Source organism: Triticum dicoccoides, chromosome 5A, assembly GCF_002162155.2.
Source record: "Triticum dicoccoides isolate Atlit2015 ecotype Zavitan chromosome 5A, WEW_v2.0, whole genome shotgun sequence".
NCBI classification, from domain to species: Eukaryota; Viridiplantae; Streptophyta; class Magnoliopsida; order Poales; family Poaceae; genus Triticum; species Triticum dicoccoides.
Genome location: NC_041388.1, coordinates 192,723,912 through 192,740,602, shown reverse-complemented (window position 1 = coordinate 192,740,602; position 16,691 = coordinate 192,723,912).

Below are 16,691 nucleotides of genomic sequence, written 5' to 3'. Positions count from 1 at the left end.
GATGATGATGATGATGATGAGGTGAAGCAGGACACAGAAAGTCGTCGCAAAGGCAAAAAGGCCAAGAAGACCGGAAATGACTACCCTCCCGCGTGCTTCACTCTAAGTAAGGAGGAGATCGAGAAGTTTTTCACCTACCCCTAGGAGTAAAACTTCCTTACGGTTACGCGGGGAAGATAAGCAGATACCTAGACCCAGCGAAGCAGAAGTTCAGCGGGATGAAATCTCACGACTGTCACGTGCTGATGACGCAGATACTTCCAGTTGCAATCCGTGGGATCATGGACGCGCACGTCCGTGAAACGCTATTTGGCCTATGCAACTTTTTCGACGTCATCTCTCGGAAGTCAACTGGCGTGAGGCAACTCAGAAGGCTACAGGAAGAGATCGTGGTGATACTATGCGAGCTTGAGATGTACTTCCCTCCCGCATTCTTCGACGTTATGGTGCATCTGCTGGTCCATATCGTGGAGGATATCATCCAACTCGGGCCGACGTTCCTGCACAGCATGATGCCGTTCGAAAGGATGAATGGTGTCATCAAAGGATACGTTCGCAACATGTCACGTCCAGAGGGAAGTATAGCCAGGGGCTTTCTGACCGAAGAGTGCATCTCCTACTGCATGAATTATCTAGGCATCGAGAACCCCGTTGGTCTGCCCATCAACAGGCACCTCGGCAGGCTCGCTAGATGGGGTCACCGTGAGGGTCGCCGCGAAATGCATGTCGACTTCAAGGGTCGACTCGCCGACTTTGAAAGAGCAAACCTAGTCGCGCTACAACACATAGACGTGGTCGATCCTTGGGTGGTAGAGCACGAAACCTTTATTGAGAAGACGTACAATGACCGAGGCCAACAGAGGACGGACGGAGATATACTCAAAGAGCACAACTCATGTTTCACGCGTTGGTTCAAGCAGAAGCTTCTGTCGTACCCTTTACATGAGGATTCTTCTGCGGAAGAACAACTCATATTCGCCTTGTCACAGGGCGCCGAGCACAACCTTATGACCTATGAGGCGTACGATATCAACGGCTACACATTCTACACCGAGGACAAGGACATGAAGAGCGATGGTTATCCGAACTCCGGGGTAACGATGGAATCCTACACCGGCAACGACAAGGACAGGTACTACGGAAGGATCGAGGAGATCTGGGAGCTGAGCTACGCTGGAGAGAAGGTCCCGATGTTCCATGTCAGATGGGCCAAGAGCGTCCTAAAAGAAGACCGGTATTTCACCACCATGGTTATACCCGAAGCCAAATCCAAGACCACGGGCACAAACGTCACCGTGAAAAATGAGCCATGGGTACTGGCTTCCCAAGTGGACCAATGCTTCTTCATTACCGACCCGTCAAAGCCCAGTCGTGTTGTCGTGGGGAGAGGCGAAAGGAAGATCATCGGAATGGATGGAGTAGCCAATGAGCAAGACTTCGACAAGTACGGCGACCCGAAGATCAAACATGACGACGACGATGAAGTAGCAACACACACCACAAGAAGAAGCAGGACCACCCTACCTAAAGGACGTCCATTCCACAGAAGAACTCCATTTGAGAAAAAGAAGGGCAAGTAGATTGTGAACAGATAGCTAGCTAAGATCGATTGTATTTAAATCTTAGTCTTCATTTCTCGATTGTATTTCATGGGCACTTTTTGATATCATGAATATTTTTAAATTTCCTGGGCACTTTTTGAATTCATGAGGACACTTGATCTCGATCCCCCTCCATCTCGATCTCGATCCCACCCGCACCCTCCCCCGCTAGCTAGCTCCACCGCCGCCGACGACCCACCGCAACCCTCCCCTGCTCCACCGCCGCCGACGAGCACCCGCCCCCCCGCACCCCTGGGGGGTTATTACTATTTTTATAAACAAATATTACTGTTATGATTTAAACAAGTTTGAACATATTTGAACACAAATAAATATCAAACAGGATTTAAAATGCATAAAAAAATATTGGGGAGCCTGGGAATCGAACCCAGGACCTCCTGGTGTGTGTGCTGCGTATTGACCAGTCGGGCTAGTGGGCGGGGTCCGTTGTAGATAGGGTTAGGTTGTATATAACCTGACAAGTCGGGCTAGATTAAATTACTTATGGCGCACCCCTCGGTGGTGCGCCATTGCTATGGATGTACTTATGGCGCACCCCTGGGTGGTGCGCCATTGCTAAGCCTCCCCCCACACTAAAATCCCCAATCTTCATTTCTCTCTAATCCCTTCCCTGCCTCGTCTCACCCGCGCCTGACCACCACCGCCCACCACTTCCCCCATGCTCGCCGTCCCCGGCCGTGCTCGCTTCCCCCGCCGCACCCGACCACCTCCCTCACCGTCCCCCCTCCGCCCGCGCCCTCGCCCTCGCCGTCCCCCTCCCCCCGCGGCCCTGCCTGCGTCAACCTCCCTCCCGAGCACGACATCTAGGGTTCCTAGCCACCGCCACCGCTGCCGGCCCGCCGCCGCGGCGTGCCTAGCCGGCCGAACCCTCCACTGCCCCGCCTCCGGTACAGGACCCCAGCAGGGCCTCCCCCCATCAAGCAGCCGCTCCCACCAGCGGCGCCCCCCTCCCTGGAGCAGGCGCTCCTGCCCAGCAACGCTGCCGCCCGGAGCTACGCCGGTGACCAGTCCGTAGGCAGGTAGCCACCACTCCTTCGTCCTTCCTCCCTCTTCCCTCATCCCCCCTCCCTCCTTCCTCTTGCATCCTCTGTTCAATTTTTTGCTTGCTGCGTGATTTTTCCAGAGCATGCTCAAGTTTACATGTGAAAGGATTGTGCTTGGTAGGTGTTTGTGATAATGCCTCTAAGGGAGGGGGGCATCGCGTCATTAGTCTCTGTATCAGAGTCTTTTTTCCTAGCCGTGTTGTCACCGAAAAATGCAATAAATTCTCATGGTTCGAAACCTTTGATACTTGGCTTCTCCAAATGAGAAATTTATGCATGTAATAATTGGTTTACCTTAGTTTGCAGAAATATGAAATTAAGCCTTACTTAGTAACAATGTTTCAAGAAGATCAATTTGGAAGCTCTGCTTCACAGGATGCCTTCAGACACTTGCACATATCTTTCTAACTCATGCATTATTTCATCTATTAGACACTTCAAAGTGATGGCTATTTCCTTTACCTTAGAGGAAAAACAAAATAATATCTTCTACTTTGCCTAGAGGAAATATAATTTCATGGACTACTTGTTATATCAAATTTTTAGCTAAGTTTTGTCTCCCTGCGAAAATTGGGAAAATTCCTTCTCAAAATCACATGTTTTAACTAGGAAGAACCTGAGACACTATGGCATCAACACTTGTAAGAAAAGAAATAGCAGGAGAATGAAGATTCTATTAAAAAATGGTATTAGTAGTGGTAAACAAGCATATAATCCCTCCCAGGTAGTAAAAGTAACTTTATGCAGGAGAGTGAAAGAAGAAGCATAGGCGATCAGGTTCGATCACGGTTGGAGAAAAATTGAGGCGTTTGTTGGCTCCAAGACAGTGATACAGGTATATACATGTGCTCTACTTACATGATCATATAGAAGATTTTCATATAAGAGTTACGTTTCAAGTTGCTAAACCTTTTCATATAAGTTTGCTTCCAAGGAGTTGTTCTCTGTCTGGTCCAATTCTGAAGAAATAAAAAGTGAATAGTTTGTTTGTTCCCTGTGTGGTCACTCTATTTTTTGAGTACTGACATTAGTTATGTTTGTTAGAAGCAAGATATTTAAATGAAGCTAGTTCTTTTTCAACTGTTCAACTGATGCCATGAAACTGAATATAGTAGTTGAAAACCCTGTTTTTCTTCCTGATCGTGAAAATTTGAAGTCCTGTTTGTGTTTTGGTTTTGTTGGTTGACAATTATGTTTAGTTTTTCATTTCATGGGTGCTGTAAAATGTGCAGGTGGTGAGTTGAGGCTCAGCATACAGCTTGTTTGGACTAACCAATAGGATGAGGTATGTTGCTTGCCCAAGCTAAGTGACACGTACGTGCCAAGTTTTCTGTTATATAATTACCTGTTAGTGCTTAGTTAAACTGCATGATACGGCCATAGCAGATGGATGGTACTAGGTGTTGTTTTGTTTCTTGCCAATGTATTCAAAGAGCAGATGTGCCACTGTAGATTTCTTTTCTTGAAGGCAGCTCACATAAGTTGAGCTACAAGTGAACAACTTGCTGGTATTAGATCTGGAATGGAAGCTCACATAAGTTGAGCTGATTTTTGTCCATATGAAAGCAGAGGACTATATGGTCTGTGGCCTTTTCATCCATATGAAAGTATAGGCACATTGTGGTGCTAGTTTGCTGGGTTTTGTCTCCGACCATTGTGTCGTGATGAATTTGCAGGTACCTCGAGAGGCCCTTGAGTTTGCCGAAATGTCGATTAACTTCCGTTCCGGCAAACTCGGGTACTCCATATGTCCTATTTTCAGCAAAGGTCATGCTGAAATTTTCCGTGAATTTTAGCATGACTTTGCTAAAAATAGGACATATGGGTTACTTGCGATAATGCATGGGCCGGGGTATCTTAGTACTTAATTAAGTAGGATCAACTGCCCCTTTATTCTTCCTGCATTAAACCATAGGTGGCAATAGAGCCAAGTGATTAGGCCCAACTTAGAATTCTCCTTAGCATCAATAAACCCTAGATGATAAACCCAACATAGGTGGCAATAGAGCCAAGTGATTAGTGCCTAGTGATTAGGCCCAACCTAGGGTGCCTCGGCATCGATAAACCCTAAATGATGAAAACTTAACTTGGCTGCCCCAGATGCCTCGGTGTTGATGAGAACCTAAATGATGTACGCTTAGGCTTTTAGGGTGCCTCGGCGTCGACAAACCCTAAATGATGAAAGCTTAGGCTTTTAGGGTGCCTCGGTGTTGACAAACCCTAAATGATGAGACCATGAAAGCTTAGGATTCTAGGGTGCCTCGGTGCGAAATATTATCAGCCCCAACACGCTCAAGAAGGCGGTCTGTGAGCAGAACTCGGTCCCATTATAGGAGATCAAGAAGAAAGGACGGAAACGAAAGACTAACAAGGCTGCCGGTGAGAGCCAGCCGGCACCGAGTTCGATCCGTGCTCAGGACGGGCCACCTTCACCTAAGGATATCTCGAGGAGGGTGCATGTGGCGGGTAGGGCGATGCTACCGCCAAATATGCTGAATGCTGCAACCGGTGCTATGCGGAGTCTGCACGACAGTGTTCTTTCTTTGGAGAAGCGGCGTCTCAGAGAGAAGGATGTGGCATACCCGGTTTTCATGGCCAAGATGCCAGAGGGCAAGGGCTTTGTGGATGGCGACATCGGGGGTACGATCATCCTGCGGTTTGATGACATCTTTGCTATATTTAACCTTCATCCGCTGCACTACACCTTCGTTCGGCTGTTTTCGCTGAGTATGGAGATGCGGATCATTAGAGACAAGACCCCGGACATCGTGATAGTCGACCCCTTCTACATGCGTGCCAAGCACTTGAGCAGCGCTGGGGACCGCCAAGTTGCGAGTTCACACCTCGAAGGCGTCATTCTGGCAAACCCAGATAAGGATAACTTCCTTGTGGCTTACTTTCCCGAGTAAGTCATCCCTTAACTGCCCCGTAACATATGATTTCTTAGATTTCGATCGTTCTTTTTTTTCTAACATTCCGTGTTCTGTGCAGTGACACACATTGCACACTAATCCTCTTAAGCCCAAAATATTCCATGGCCACGTATTTAGACCCGAACCGTAACTCCAAGATAGACTACACAAATGTCAAGAAAGTTCTTGATGATGTTCTCCCCGCCTACGCCAAATCTGGAGGCACCTTCACCAGGGCAGTTCGTAAGTACGGCAAGCACATGTTCTCACACCATACGAAGTTCTGCTGCGTCAAGCAGCCGCCTGGCGGTCAGAAGGATGCCTACTACGCCCTCCATCACATGCGGGCGATCGTAAGGGACCATCATCAACTTCTGCTACCAGATAATATCAAAGATTGGGCCGCGAGCTTGTCGGCAGTCCAGGACGCGGACCTCAGACAAGAATTCTTCCGCATCCAGTCGGAGTTTGCGGACATCATCCATCAAGATGTCCTTCATACCTCGGGGCAGTTCTTCCTCAGATATCAACCGTCCAACAGTGAGATAGATGAAATGCTACAAATGCAGGGTGACAACGACCGCAATTTCATGACCATCACGACAGACGGCGGCTTCATCCACGTTCCTGTCCGATGAGTCGAGTCGAAAGTAGTGATGTGTAGTTCTGAAACATTGATTGGCTCATGTTGTAATTATACTTTAATGAATTCATATGTCTCTTTGGTTTGGACAGTCGTTCAACTTAGATGTAATCGATGCTATTTATTAGTAGGACCATGAATCATGCTATTAATGTCTTGCTTTTCTCTTCTGATCCTTTTGTTACATACTTACATATTGCTTATGTATTGTCTGTTGTTTGGCTTGTGCACAGAGATGCCGTCGTATGTCGTGTACAAGGGTAAGGTTCCTGGAGTCTACGACGACTGGGAGGAGTGTCGGAGACAGGTTCACCATTTCAGCGGTAGGGTGCACCACTAGGGCGGAGGCCGAATCTAGATACGCCCGCTATCTAGCGGGAGAGAGGAGGGAGTGTTGGAGGAATCGTGATGACCACAGCTCTCTTCTATGTGATGGTAGTTTAGATGATCGATATCGACTTGTAATGTGAAGACAAACTCGATACTCGCGGTCTTGAGACTTGTAATGTTTTATCTTTGTTCGGTCTTTTGAATTCGGAGACTAATATGATGAATTGTATTCGGAGACTAATCTTCTATTGTATTCAATGAATCTGATGTTGTTGTGTGCTACTGTCTATATTCTGTCTAATAATATATTTTATATTCTGTCTAATAATATATTTTGTAACCTGTGCAAAAATCAGAAAGGGAAAAAACCAAATATTCATACTAATGGCGCATCACCACCAGGTGCGCCATTAGTATGCCAAAGGATACTAATGGCGCATCAAAAGAGAATGCGCCATTAGTATGACAAGGCCATGCTTACGTATGGCCCCCCGGGAGGCACACTAATGGCGCATGCTGTTACATACTATGGCGCACTACTAGGAAAAGGCCTACTAATGGCGCACTGGTTTTGCCTACTAATGGCACATTACCAGTGCGCCATTAGTAGCACGCCACTAGTATATCTTACTAATGGCGCACCACAGGATGTGTAATAGCCTACTCCTGCTAGTTTCTGATTATCTTGTGTTCTTGGAGTAGCTACAAGGCGTGCAGGGTCCAAAAAATCCGCATCCTCTCTCAGTACGCCGCGGGGCTACTTTTATAGTCAAAGGGGCTACCACAGTGGCACACCGGAGGTGGAAAGCTATACAGTAATCACATCTATCTCCTGGCACTGTAGAAAAAACACATTTAATGCGCTGCAGACGTGCCCTTCTTGCTTTATCGAGGACGGCAAGGAAACTCGTCCCAGCTGTCGCCGCCTCACCTGGCTTTGACGCGTGCCCGAACTGACGAGGTGTGTAGTGCCACATTGGCTGGCTGCTGGGTTGGTGCGGTGGCTGAATTATCACGAAGATCTGCATGCCACCACGCAGGTGCTTGCCGAGTCGGCCTAGAGGCCGCACGCCACCATGTGGGCGCCTGCCTAGCTGGTGCACTGACAGCTGCATGGGAACGGCGATGGCGTCTTGCCAGACGTGGGCCTGGCTGCGGCCCCATGAATGTTTTTGAAAAGAGTCTTGTCAGGGCCCCAACAAGGGTCTTGCCGTGGCATTGTGGTCATCCCCGGCAAGGGTCTTGCCGTGCGTCTCGTGGGTATCCTTGGCAAGGATCTTGTCGAGGATCGTCATCTTCTGGTCATCATCTAGTCTTGTGTGCTTCTGGCCTCCACGAAGATTTGCATGCCACCATGGAGGTGCCTCTCGAGCCTCGGTTCCAAAGTGGTTGATGGTGTCGGAAATCTTTGGCTCAAGGGCGGGAGGCTCTGCTGGTGTCGGGCAAGTTGCCCCGGCAAGGTTCTTGCCGGGGCTGTGGAGGCCGCCCCGGCAAGGTCCTGGCGGGGGGATTCCACCTTGCCCCTCTGCTCTTTGTGTTTCTGTATTGGCATTGTTCTGGTTGTCTTGTGGCTTTGCTTCCTTTCTCTGCCCCGCTAGGTGTGGCTGCAGGCGCAGCTCCAACTGCCCACGCACAAGTAAAGGGGTACAAAATAGGACCCCTCCTTTTGTGCACCGACACCTCTGATCTTGAACATGATTAGAATTTGTGAGTTGTTACTTTTGTTCTTGAGGTCACGAGAGAAATCGTTTTGCAAGTAATCATGTGAACTTGATACGTGTTCGATATTTTGATGATATGTATGTTGTGATTCCCTTAGTGGTGTCATGTGACCGTCGACTACATGGCACTTCACCATATTTGGGCGTAAGGGAATGCATTGTGGAGTTGTTATTAGATGATGGGTTGCTAGAGTGACAGAAGCTTAAACCCTAGTTTATGCACTACTTCGTAAGGGACCGATTTGGATCCAAAAGTTTAACGCTATGGTTAGATTTTATCTTAATACTTTTCCCGTAGTTGCGGATGCTTGTGAGGGGGTTAATCATAAGTAGGAGGTTTTTTCAAGTAATAATAGCACCTAAGCACCAGTCCACCCACATATCAAATTATCAAAGTAGCGAACACGAATCGAACCAACATGATGGAAGTGACTTGATGAAATTCCCGTGCACCCTCAAGAATGCTTTGCCTATTATAAGAAACAGTTTTGGCATGTCCTTTGCCACAAAATGATTGGGCTTCCTTGCTCTACTTTACTTACTGTTACCGTTACTTGCTCGTTACAAATTATCTTGCTATCAAACTACCTATTACCGACAATTTCAGTGCTTGTAGGAACTACCTTACTGAAAACCACTTGTCATTTCCTTCTGCTCCTTGTTGGGTTCGACACTCTTACTTATCGAAAGGACTATGATTGATCCCCTATACTTGTGGGTCATGACACTCCATGTTATAACAATTGATTTCAGAAGATATTATCTAAAAGTATAACAACCAAGATTGGGTCGATTCAATACGATCATTATTCTAACGTCATATTCTCATTGTTGTTTCAGGACTATCATTACACTTAACGATGTCCTAGGATCCAGAAAACATGATCACCAACAACACTTGAGCTAGACTTAGAGGCAAGAGCGGGAACCTATATTATATGGTTTATCATTCGACACATGCATATGAGTTTTCCACTGAATCACATATTCCAGGATCATATCAGTTATAACATGAAATATAAAATCATGAACAGGAAATATAATAATACAATATTATTGCCTCTAGAGTCAATAATCTAGTTAGCTGATTTTCTTTTAAATCAATGACAATATCGTGTTTGCCCATGCTATGCTTGTGGTATGGCCTTCGTCCTATCAGATATTGACAAGTTCAGATCCGTGTGCATCATTTGCATATCTTTGCATCTATTATGCCTTCACAAGAATTATAATTTATGTGAAAATTAAGGTTGTATATATTGAATCACCGGCAGGTGTCGGTGGGAAACAACACCTATGGGGTCACTGGATCCCTTCAACGGTTGGCAGGCGCGGGGTTGTGCAAAGAGCGGGTCTGATGGTCAGCGCGCAAATCGTTTACCCAGGTTCGGGCCGCGGAGACGCGTAAAACCCTAGTCCTGCTTTGATGTATATTTGAGTGTTTTTGTGTTCTTGAACTAGCTGCAGTGTCTGTCTAGTCCAAAAGATCCGAATCCCTCTCCAGTACGCCTTAGGCCTCCTTTTATAGATAGAAGGGGTCGCCACAGTGGCACACAGGAGGCGGAAAGGTGTACAGTGGCTGAGTCTATCCTCTGGCATCGTTGGACAAATTCATTTAATGCGCTATCGACGTGCCCCTCTTGCTTTATTGGGGACGGCAATGAAGCTCGTCCCAGCTATCGTCGCCTCGCCTGGCTCCAATGCGCGTCCAAGCTGACGAGGCGTTGTAGTGCCACGTTGGCCGGCTACTGGGCTGGCGCGATGGCGGAGATTTCACAAAGATCTGCATGCCACCACGCAGGTGCTGCTGAGTTGGAGTGGAGGCTCCGCGCGGCCACGCAGATGCCTGCCTAGCTGGTCGAGCTGGTAGCTGCATGGGAGCGGCGGTGGAGTCCTGGCAGGCGTGGGCCTGGTTGTTGCCCCGCAGGTGTCTTCGGCAAGGGCCTTGCCGGAGGCCCGACAAGGGTCTTGCCGCGACACCGCGGTCGGCCTCCACAAGGATCTTGCTGGGGGTCTCGTGGACTTCCTTGGCAAGGATCTCTCCAAGGATCATCGTCTGCTAGTTCTCGTCTGATCTTGTGTATTTAGGATCTCTACAAAGATTTGCATGCCACCACGGAGGTGCCTCCCGAGCCTTGGTTCCAATGTGGTTGATGGTGTTGGAACCCCTTGGGCTCAAGGGTGGCACGCTCTTCTGGTGTCAGGGAAGTTGCCAAGGCAAGGATCTTGCCGAGGCTACGGAAGCCACCCCGGCAAGGGTCTTGCTGGGGGAGTCCACCTCGCCCTCTTGCTCTCTTTGCGCCCCGGGTCTTGGCGTTGCTTTGGTCGTCTTGTGTTCTGATTTCCCTCCTCTGTCGTGTTTAGTGTGGTCGTGGGCACGGCTCTGACTGGCCGTGCACAAGTAAAGGGGTGCAAAAAGAGAGCCCCTACTTTTATACACCAATAGGAGCCCTGATGATGGGGCCACACATAAGCGCGACGCGTTGTTGGTCTAGGCCCAGAACGGTGCACGGGCAGGTGGGGCGGATTTTTACTGTAGTAATGTTTCCGTCGACTGCGCTTCCCTATGACCCGCGTTGAACGCATGACGTGGGGGTCATGCGTGGGGCGGTTTCCGCACGCAAGCATCACATCATGGCAGATGGTAAAGAGGGGGTCCAAGCCTTCCTTGTAAAAAGGAATAACCGCGGGCTCACTGATCATTTACCCTCCGTGCCTTTTCCAATCTTGGAACCGCCATCCCCTCCTTCTTCCTCCTCAAGCTATTGCTCTCGCTCACCGCCGCCGCATTTTTGCTGCCCTTCCTCCTTCACCTCTCGCAGCCGCCATGGCACCCAAAATGAGCAAAGGCAAAGGAGTGGCCAATGACACCGGGTGGACGGAGCCACCGGAGAGCGAGTCGGTGGTGCGGCGGACGCAGCTCACCTACTTTCCCTCGACGGTCGATGCGGTCCACATCCGGGACAACTTCAGGCCCCTGTGGGGCTGCAAGATGGGGGGAGAGACGATGGGGCACCCGGCTACACGCGTCATCCCCACTGATTGCGCCAAGGCCGCCCCGAATCGGTAGCCATTCTTCGTCGACTACTTTTCCGGCGGCCTCTTCCCCCTTTCTTCGATTTATTCAATGATGTCATGCACACCTACGGCTTCCACCTTCTGGATTTCACTCCAAATGTCGTGGCGTGCATGGCCCTTTTTGCCCATCTCTGCGAGGGCTTCGCCGGAGTGCATCCCAACATGGCTCTTTTCCGCCATTACTTCTACCCTCGGATCGAGAGGGGAGGCACCATCGCCGGTTGCGTCGCTTGGATCCCAAGGACCCTGGAGAAGGGGATGTATCCAGAGGGTGCCTCGAAGGAGAGGTGGGAGGAGTGGTGGAGGCGGTGGTGATGGATTGATGAGGAGGACCCACAGGAACTTTGCCAGGTCTGCCAGGTGCCACCGGCTCACAGAGACAACTGGGGAGATGTCGACGCCCAGGATGGGAAGCTCATAGTCGCCATCACCAGAATCCATCGCCTCGCCATTGCCGGGCTCAACCTGGAGATGATTGGGGAGGATTTCATTTGTCGCCGCATCGCTCCTCTGCACAACAAGGGGAGGCCGTCCTATCTCTTCAGTAATGCGGCTGACATCACGCTTCAGCTTGATGTGAACCGTGATGGCAGGGCCGAGAGGACCGACAAGTTCACGAAGGCTGGCAAGCTCACCAAGGGGCCCCTGTTCGGGTTGCCGGCGAGAGTGGTCCATGATGCCGGACTGCAATGCGCACGGCCTTGACCCGAATTGGGTCGAGCCGGAGGCGGACCAGGTGCAGAAATTCTTTGACACCTTGTCGGAGAAGTACGTCCGCGATGAGCCGCTGCTCATCCAGGACACCACCCAGGCGGAGCTGGACTATATCGCCGCCAAGGTGGTAGAGGCGGTGCTTGCCAAGGAGGCCGGCAGCGCTGGCAGCGTGGAGGACGAGGCCGCGGAGGAGAAGGAGCTCGCCTAGTGGGCGGAATCTGCATGGGAGGCCAGCAGCGCCGGCACCGAGGCCCCTCTCATTGAAGATGAGGTCGATGAGTCATCCGGGGAGGGGGCCGAGGCTGTCGAGCCCCCAACCACGGGGAGAGGGCATGTCCTGCGGCGGGCCATCTCTCGTGAGCCGGTCCGGCCCGGCAAGGCCGCACAACTGCAACAACCTCAGGAGGCGTCCATGTGTCAGACGAGGGCCGCGGCGGCGGCGGCGGGGAAGGCGGTGAAGGCTACGGTGGCGAAGAAGAAAGCGACTGCATCTTCCTCATCCAAGCGTCCTCCGACTCCATCCGTAGACAACGACACAGAGGTCATGTTCGACCTCGGGTCCCTTAACCTAAGGAGGAAGTGGAGGGCAGCAGAAGAGGATGCAGAGAATGAGTAAGTATCTGGTCTTTTGTCATCTCCGCCCCCTCGGACCGTGCCGCTTTTCTTGACTTGTCTTCATCTTTGCAGGGATATGGAGACGCTGGCCCAGAGGGTGGCAAAGACGGCCAGGGCCTCGACGGGCGGCCAGCCCCCGGTGGGAACCTCGGGTAAGCCGCTGGTGGTCGAGAGTAGCCCGGAGAGCAGCCCCCAGTGCAGCCCCCAACGTATCTTCGTCACTCGCTCCCCATCGACGTGTGCTGGGGCATGATTCCTTGGTGCTGACCTTGCCATGGTTGCAGGAGGAGAACGGCAGCAGGAGGAGCCACTGAGGGCCACCCTCAACACGCCGCCCCCATCTACCACGCCGCCCTGAGGGGCGTCCCCGGCAAGGGCGCCAAGTACCGAGCCCATGCGCACGGAGGAGGAGGAGGAGGCAAACCCGGGCGCCGGTGGCTCCGTCCCGGCCCCGGATGTGGGCGGGGAGGTGGCCACTTTGTCCTAGCTTGGCGCGGGTGAGTTGTTTGCCTCCAGTTCCCACTCGTTTTTCTTCTTTCAAATTTTGATTTCGACTTCGCTCATTCTCCTTCCCGTTATGCAGATCCTTCCTCGGCGGATCGGGAGGATATGGAAACTACCATCGAGGAGGTCGCCAGGTCGGCCGTGGCCGAGGCCGACGAGATCGCCGCTGAGGAGGCCGCCAAGGACGTTGCTGAGGACGCCGCTGAGCGGCCCTGCTGGGGAAGCCGGGGAGGCCAATAGGGCCGTTGCCGAGGAGGAGGTGGTTGACAACCAACCTTCCTCCTCCGCTGCCTCTAGCTCGGGCAAGTATTTGAAGGTGGGCGATGACCTGTTCGTCCACCTCCCATGGACGGCGAGCACCAGGGCGCCCGTCGAGGGGGAGGTGTTCGACGATGAGGTCCTTGCCGCCGCCGGGCTCGAGTCGTTGACGGACCGAGCATCGTTGGCGGCGGTTCCCAGGAGGAGCGGCTCCTCTAGAGCATGAGCGCCAACTTCCACAAGCTTTAGGTGTTGACACCGATTTTGGCCGAAGGAAATATAGTGCAATTAAAAAAATGAATTACTTTAAATGGTGAAAATGATAAAATACACCATTGAGTGTAAACGACCAGGGTGGATTTCCACCGCTTAATACAATACAACAGACACACAAAATAAATTAATAAAAAGAGTCGATATCTGGAAATTTTGCAAAGTGAATAAAGATCTCCATGAAAAATTTGTCCCGACTAAAATCACACATAACTTCCATCCATGCACGCCGTCACCTACGGCGGGTGTCAAATACCTACATAAAATCATAATGTTTTCGAAATATCCACCATAGGGTAAATGCGAGGCCTATTCCATCGATCATGTGAAATATCAACGCGGTGGATAAAATAAGACACGCGTCGGTATATATATATATATATATATATATATATATATATATATATATATATATATATATATATATATATATATATATATATATCTAAGGAAATAAGAAGAAAACGCCAGGCCATCATATAATTGTCCATGCAAGAATATTTGCATATATCTTTTTTTATGGCACGACAAAGAAATTGGAATGAATTCTCCAAAAAAAAGAAAACCATTTCAATTAGTCATTACCAGCTCATTTATACAAATGTCTACGTACATGCATGCATAGTGGGTGAGACTAATTTACAAGGTGGCAATGGATCAGCTAATCACCACAAGCAGTCCAAGCCCAAAAACTACATGGGCTAATTAGGCTAGTGCCCGGTTCAAAGCTTGGTCAAAGAGTAATTAATTAAAGGAAGGAAATATAAAAAAAGAAGCATGCAGGGACTCCCACGACCCGTGCACTCCCACGATTACACGAATGCATGCCACGATCAGAGAACATGGGCGCGCGCCAGAGAGCCTCCGCTGCTCTCCCCACACCTATAAATATAGGCATTTCTAGGCGTACAAGGAGGCCCCTTATCTCGGAGGTTGGACTGCTCATTCTCTCTTGTTCTGCTGCTGCTACACACATATACTGCTACAAGAAAAATTTCACACACACATACGTGAGGAGAGGGAGATTTGGAGGAGTTTAGCAAGAAGGTGAGATTCATGGTTCTCTCCTAATCCCATTGCTTCTTTGATTGGTGATCTTCCCTATGCTTGCTCAATCTTTGCTATTGGTTTGGTCATATTGACACGAGCCAAGTAGCTTCTCCCCATAAGATGATTCTTGATTTGGTCACATTGACACAGATCATGAATTCTTTTCCATGTTGCCCAATTTTTGCTCTTGGCTTGGTCATATTGACATGAGTCAAGTAGCTTTTTTCCTCATATAATGGTTCTTGATTTGGTCATATTGACACAGATCTAGGACTTTTCTTTAATTAGCATGATCCTTGCTTTTTCCTCCATATGATGGTTCTTGATTTGGTCATATTGACACAGATCTTGAATTTTTTTCTCCAAGTGACATGATTTTTGATCTTGGCTTGGTCATATTGACACATCCCAAGTGGCCTTCATCCTCCACAAAGTTGGCATTCTACTCTTGGCATGGTCATATTGACACATGTCAAGTAGTATTTTCACCATATTCGAGAGCTCACTCTTGGTATGGTCATGTTGACACATGTCAAGTAGTATTCTCACAAGTTTAATATCTTACTCTTCTACTCTTGGCATGGTCATATTGACACATGTCAAGTAGTATTTTCACCATATTCGAGAGCTCACTCTTGGCATGGTCATGTTAACACATGTCAAGTAGTATTCTCACAAGTTTAATATTTTACTCTTGGCACGGTCATATTGACACATGTCAAGAGGTATTCTCACAAATTTGATAGTTTTTTCTTGCCATGGTCATGTTGGCACATGTCAAGAAATACAAGTTGCATGATGAGTTCCTCTGGTTTGGTCATATTGACACAAATCATGTCAACAAAATCACGGCAAAGGTATGACTCGGGGAAAATCAACACAAAAAAATGAGGAACAAACTATATACTATAAGATGCATATAAAAAATATTGCAAAACAATAGGTGCTCGTCAAAAGACACCATACTTAGTCGCATGTTCGATGATCACATGTGTGCATGATGTGCTAAAATTGAGTCATGTAGCAAAACTTAATTAACCATGTTCAAAGTTGGGTGCGTAGAAAATTGACATCCCACTTAATGGTGCATAAACAAAATGCCGCCCAAAATCATAAATGCTATTATATTAACCAAATGTCTCTAAAATAGACCAAATGGGTGCACTTTATAAAAATGTGTTGGCCCTAAATAATGCTAGCCATCATCATCGATAAATAATTAGATATTGGTGAATCTAGTGTAGGCGCATGCAAAGTAAAATGGACACGTCCTACCTAGCTAATTCTAGGTGAATTGGTATACATCCACCCAACCAAAATAAATTATATGGTCCCTTCATATGGACATACATTAAAAAAAACTAAAAGATGACCAGAGTCATAATCTGAGTTTGATCGCACTCGAAATATTGTAGTGCAATTGCATATGCCACCAAGACAAATTAAATATCTTTTATCTGCTCCATATATGTGTATGCTCAAAAAGGTCGCATCTAGCTTATTTTCGCATAAGATGAAAGTTAGATCATGCATCCCCATATGGCTTGCAAATATTAAGAAAACATAGATGTCATCTACTCATAAAACAAAGAGTACTACAATAGTTAGTACTAAAGTAGTTGCATTGCACAGAACACGTGCATGACTATATGTCCCATACGCATGCATCATGATGTTTGAAGACTCATTTAACAGATTGGTTAACCATTAAGACGACTTTCTCATAGAAAGTAAAGAAAATAAATCAAAGTCTATATATTGGTGAATCAACAAGGAAAAGTAAGTGAAGTCATTCAAGGATGCACACACGCACTGCCAATACTAGGACGAATCAAATGAAAGCAAATATGAATGAAAGTCATCGCATATGATAATATCAACAAAGTCCAAGGCTCCCCCGAGCATGCCGGTGTCGACGATCGCGAGGA